Source organism: Perognathus longimembris, chromosome 20 (assembly GCF_023159225.1).
Source record: "Perognathus longimembris pacificus isolate PPM17 chromosome 20, ASM2315922v1, whole genome shotgun sequence".
NCBI lineage: Eukaryota > Metazoa > Chordata > Mammalia > Rodentia > Heteromyidae > Perognathus > Perognathus longimembris.
In genome coordinates this window covers 35,585,279-35,591,278 of record NC_063180.1, presented here as the reverse complement: position 1 = coordinate 35,591,278, position 6,000 = coordinate 35,585,279, and positions in this window count along the sequence as shown.

The following is a 6,000-nucleotide window of genomic DNA, read 5'->3' as shown; positions in this document are numbered from 1 at the left end:
TACCAATTTTAGATTGTATATTTCCTCACCGAATCTGATAAAGAAGTATAGAAAGCTAACAAGAAATCTAGAAAGAAGAAACCTAGAAGAAATATAGGAGCAACTACAATTGATACTTATATGGTTTATAACCTTTTGTCCACCTCTTGCATGGTGTGTGTGTGTGTGTGTGTGTGTGTGTGGTGTGTAAATACACATTAACTCCTTTAAAAGTATTAAAGAGTTAAACAGTTGTGTCTCATCAATGTTGAGAGCTTTAATGGTGAAATAAATCTTCAAAAATTACCTCTAAAGGAACAAAGCAAAGCCAAATTACCTTCAAAATGGAAACAGGGGGTCTCTTCTTTTTGTTGGTGTGATGGTTGTGATGGTGCGTTGTGTGTGTGTGTGTGTGTGTGTGTGTGTGTGTGTGTGTGTGTGTTGTGTCTGTTTTGGTTTTTTTTTGGGGGGAAGGGGCAAAGCTGAGGCACAGAAAAGAAAGGAGAGAGGATGAACAAATATAACCGTGTTCTTCACCAGACACTATGTGGAACATGAACTAGACAACTTGTGAGCAGGCATGGGAGGGGCAAACTGGGGAAGAGCGAAGGAAAACGTGACAGTGCCCCCAAACGAAAAGCACTCATTACCTGACTTACAAATCGGTAACCTTTCTCTATCACTCCTCAATAATAACAATAACATTACATTAAAATTTACCCCCAACCTAAAACTAGTCAGAAAATAACCCTCTCGGTTTTCCTGTGCGGTTCCATCTTTCGTCTGTGCATTGAGAGCCCACCTCTCTGTCCTGGAAGTGCTCCTTCAGACCAATTAGATTCATGTCTGCTCCCAGCTATCATCTCCCTCCCTGGGAAAGCCAATAATGGACTGGGTAGTGAGTGGTTGCTTCCTCTCCTCCTCCTGCCAAGATGTGGGATAGCCTGGAATAAGGGGTTCTTTTTATTTGTTGTCAAAGCTAGAGTTGTTAGTTGTACTTGCAAGTTTGAGGATGGAATTCTTCGGTCTGTGCCATCTTTTGTTTTTGTTTTTGTTTTTTGCCAGTCCTAGGCGGTGGACTCAGGGCCTGAGCACTGCCCCTGGCTTTTTTTGCTCAAGTACTCTGCCACTTGAGCCACAGCACCACCTCTGGCCGTTTTCTATATATGTGGTGCTGGGGAATCGAACCCAGGGCTTCATGTATACAAGGCAAACACTCTTGCCACTAGGCCATATTCCCAGCCCCCCTGTGCCATCTTTTCTCCACAGAGAGTGGGCCTCTTGGGCCTCCTCACTACAGCATATGCACCTGCGCGTTTCAATGGGGAAGGAAACCGCCCCCCAAAAGAACAGAGGGGGGCAGAGTGTGTGCCCTGGTGAGAGCACACCCCCACAACGAGGAACGAACATTTCACCTGCAGTCAGGAAGGAGTGGGTTCGAGTGCTAATTCTGCTACTCACCAGTGCTTGTGGTGGGAAATTTGCACACTCCTCCAAGAGACCCCCCATCTTTTCACCTATAAACTGTGGAGATCTTAGGGAATCAAAAGAGAGCAAGGAGAGGTCACCTTAGCCCACAGCTGAGATATGACAAGTTCACATACAAGCAGCCATAGTGTGTGGCTTCTTAAAACTTTGACAGCACAGGTATGTCATTTGTTTGTTTGTTTGTTTCCTATGTATACTTGTCCTGGCCCCAGTTGAATGACACAGGAGGGTGAGATATGATCACTCAGGTAGAACAAAGTTGTAGAGCTGAGGTCAAGGTCTCCCTTTTAAAATATATCCTTTGACACAAAACAAGCAATATTTTTGAGAGGTGAGAGGACTCTGGGAGACAGATTTCCCTCCCGTGACAGGAAGTCAGAAGGACTATTTCAACATATTGAAAGGTTTTTCAACTTGAGTGTTTCTTCTATAGAAGGAGGCCCAGTCTTTGTAAACCTATTTCTCCTCCTCCCCAAAACACTTCAAACAACCTGCATTTCAAGGCTAATTTGTCATTACATCCCAACATCACACAACGCTTTGTCTATTAAAAAAAAAAAGAAATGATTTAAAAAGTAACTCCATTTTCTAGGCACTTAGAAAATGTATTACTGGCTCTCTCCTACTTCCCTCTCCAAGTTTGCTTACTTGTTAGTAAATTGGATTATTTCATCAGCTAAAAGTGTTGTGTAGCTGTGAGCATAAAGGTAGCCATTGTTAAAAATACTTATTTGATACTGCACAAATAGCAAGGATTTCAGAATACGTTGTTTTTTTTTTTTCTAGTTTTTTGGCAATGGGGAGGAATTAATTTGGATAATATACTTTTTTACGTTTGCTTACAGGGCTTAGAACCTGACTTTGAGTCATCGTTGTTGGTATATTAGCATCTTAAATTATTATTTTGATATGTTTGAATGTTACAGAGGGGCAGTGCTTCATATGGCGGCAAAATAATACTAGTATTTTCCTTTCAATTTAGCAACTGCCTATTGAGCACTTATTTCCGTCAATATGTTAGATCTATGAAGATGACCCAATCTTGCTCCAGCTAATTTTATTCTGCTTTAAAGTGAGGTAATCATGTGTCTATCTGAATAATTGACAGTTGAAAATAGGCCAGCTTCATTCAGCGTGGAAAAAAATTAATTTGGCATTGAATCCAAGATATTTAATGCATTCAGATATGGTTTTCTAAAATGATGTTGTCATTTTAGCATGACAAGCTAACTCATGATTTTCTGAATTTGTAGAAAGCAAGGAAAGGGTGATTAATTAACTTTGTTTAGCGGATCATTTCAGTGTCTTTCCCTGCCAACAGCATTAAGTTCCAGTGGTTTTTCTCATCTCTACCTATGTCTGCCTGTTGCTTGCTGATAAATCTCTAGCCATGATCAACACTAGAGAGGGCAAAGGGGGAAAGGAGGGAAAGAAGAATGAGCTGATATCCATTCCTGCAGAGGTAAGGAGAGGTTTAGACATTTGTTTTCGAAGAGACAGAATCCATTGGCAACACATTCAAGCCCTTGGAGGATCTGCATGGAGCTCTAATGGAGAATGAAGACTTTCACTAGCATTTACAATTCTGCACCACTTGTCAATAACTTTCCAGGTCCTATGCATGTTTTCTTTTTGTTGGTCGGTTGTGCGGCTTGAACACAGAGCCTGGGTACTGTCCCTGAGCTCTTCTGCTCAAGGCTAGTACCCTACCACTCTGAGCCACTTCCAGTTTTTAAGTGGTTTATTGGAGATCAGAGTCTCATGGACTTTCTTGTCTGGGCTGGCTTCAAACCACCATCCTTATATCTCAGCCCCCTGATGTAGGTAGGATTACAGGTGTGAGCCACCAGTGCCAACTGTGCGTATTTTCTATCAGCATCAAAAAAGCAAAGGAGAATCTCTGATTCATATACTTATATTCTTACCCCAATAGCATCTTGCCTTTTCTTTTCTTTCTTTCTTTTTGCTACAGTGACTACTTCCTTGAATTTGTAAAATTCAGCTTATCCTATAGTCAGTGGTACCATTGAGTATTTCTTTGCTTTCTCAAGACTGCTATTCTCCTCTTCTTCCTCTCTCCTCCCCCCACCCCATTATTCACCTTTTACTGATTGCAAGCTAGTGACATCTCAAACCATGGCAAGTCTATAGGTTTGTTTCAATCAAGATTTTCTTCTGGTCAGAAACAGGAACAAATGGAAGCCATCTCAGCAAAAACGAAGAAGGAGGGGAAACAGAAGAAAAAGGTGAAGAGAGACTCTATTTCATTTTCCTATCTACAAGCTTTCTGTTTCTGTGATGTGTTTGTTTCTGGGTTTACCTCTCCTCAATTCGGGACACTCATAGAGATTAAGTTGTACTGCTAAAACCTTCCTTAAATAATCTCGGATGAGTGTCTACTATGGCCAATGCCATGAACACATCTGCGTGGTGACCCAAACATACATCCAGTGACAATACCACTCACCCCCACCTTGCTGCTTTCACGCATATTCTAGGCGTAGGGTACCAGCAGTCTTCTTTCTCCCTGGATTCCACATTGATGGATTTGACCAATCACAAATAGCAACTACTGAAGGGGAAATACTGTGCCTATCCTGAGCACTAATTTTTTCTTTTCCTTTCCCCCCTCCCTAAACAGTGAAGTATAAATAGCTATATAGTATTTCCATTTCACTACTTAAATATTCAACAGTTGATTTTGTGCAAATGAGGGTGGGAGCATATATGTAGGTGATATGCAAATACTATGCCCTTTTCTATAAGGGACTTGAACCCTATGGGGTTTGATATCCAAGGGGAGTCTTGAGCCCCTCCTCTGAAGGACCAGAAGCAAGATCATGACCTCACTGGGGCTTACCATTTTTGTACCTTCAACATGGAGTCCTATGTAGGTTTCTCATTTCTAAAAACAGAGACACATACCCACAGCACATCAGCCTTCCATCTATCCTCAGGCCCAAGATTGGGAAGCCATCTTGGTCTGTAATCCCTTGCTGTTTGTTTCTTTTTACCTCTCCTAATCCTTTGGAAAGGCCATGAAGATTTCTTTCTTTCTCTTTCTCTGTCTTTTCATTTCATTGTTCTATGCATCCCCCACCCCCACCCTTCTCTACATCACCAGCTTTACTTCTAACTACATCGCTTCTTTCTGACATCTCCAGTGAAGTTGTTCTGTCAAATTATCAGCTAAAATTCTGCAACCACCATGACAAAAAGACAGTGAGGAATTCCTTGGGTCCCATTTATTGCATTTGCTCACCATCTTAACTCACTTCCATGGCCTCAAGGTCACTCTAGTGAACTGCCTCAAGGTCACTCTAGTGAACTGCCCAGTTTTATTCTCACATCCTTCCCTCCTCCCTCCTTAAGAGAGGTCTCCGTTTTTACTAAATAGAATGCTTTGCATAAATCTCTTTTCCCTAAAAAAAAGTCCCCTATCTTTAAGGGCTTTAAAATTTATGGCATTAGTCAAAAAAGAGTTCTAGTTTTGATTAAAAATACTGCCTTTGTATTTTCCAATAAAGAGAAATCATCAACAGAACTGATTGATTACCTAACTAGTGCCTTCTTGGTTATTATAGTGTACCCCTTTTCTCTCGAAGCCCACCCACAGGTTGCCTTTGAAATCAATGAAGGCAGCAGGTCTGTCCTGATTATGTGTGAGCAGCTAAAGGAGAAAAGAACTTAAGTAGACTAGAATCTTTGAAACACCCCATCGAAATGCCCTACGCTAAATCAACTTTTCTTGCAAACCATGGAGAAAAGAGAAGACATTTGTTTGGGGGTGGGGGTGGGGGGCTAAGAATGAATTTCCGTGGTTCTTAAACCGCATTTGAAAACAATTACTTTGCCACTGTTAGTGAAATGTTAACTGGACAATTTTCCGTATTCCAAACGATTTGAAGTTGTATTCAAATACGGCGGAGGGGGTCCTTGAGCTCACTGTACGTTTTCGATTAGCTGTGGTATCAGAGCTAGTATGACCAATGGCAGCTGTTAAATGCAACATATGCCTATCCTTTGCTGTTGACAGGCATTAATAAAAACCTAATTTGAGGAAATTATGAAAAAAACCTATTCATTATGCAATCTGGTTTGTGTTTTGGCATGTGGCAATCATTGGCTTGATAGCCGGGAAACCTTCATTTCCAGAACTTTATGGCCTATGTTTCAATTGCACCCGCAGCCAGAGCTCCTCACCTCTGCCACTCCTTTGATCTTCTAATTGCCTCAAGATCCCTACACAGTTATGATGTGGAGGGCTTCTGCCCGGGCCGTGATGTAGCCTATACTGAATCCGGCACTGCCATGAGAAATAGGTACTTGAGTATTACAAGAAACTTAATTCTGACCTACCCATCAAGAGCATTCACAAGTGTGCCCCCCATGCTCCCACCCCCACTTTTAATGTTTTCCTTATGGCCTCTTTGGATTTCCTAGTGCTTCTACTGCCACAGAAAATCCCTCTCCCTCCCACACCAAGGCTAGGAATAATAATAATTATGATGTCAGGCTTAATTTAATATGGTT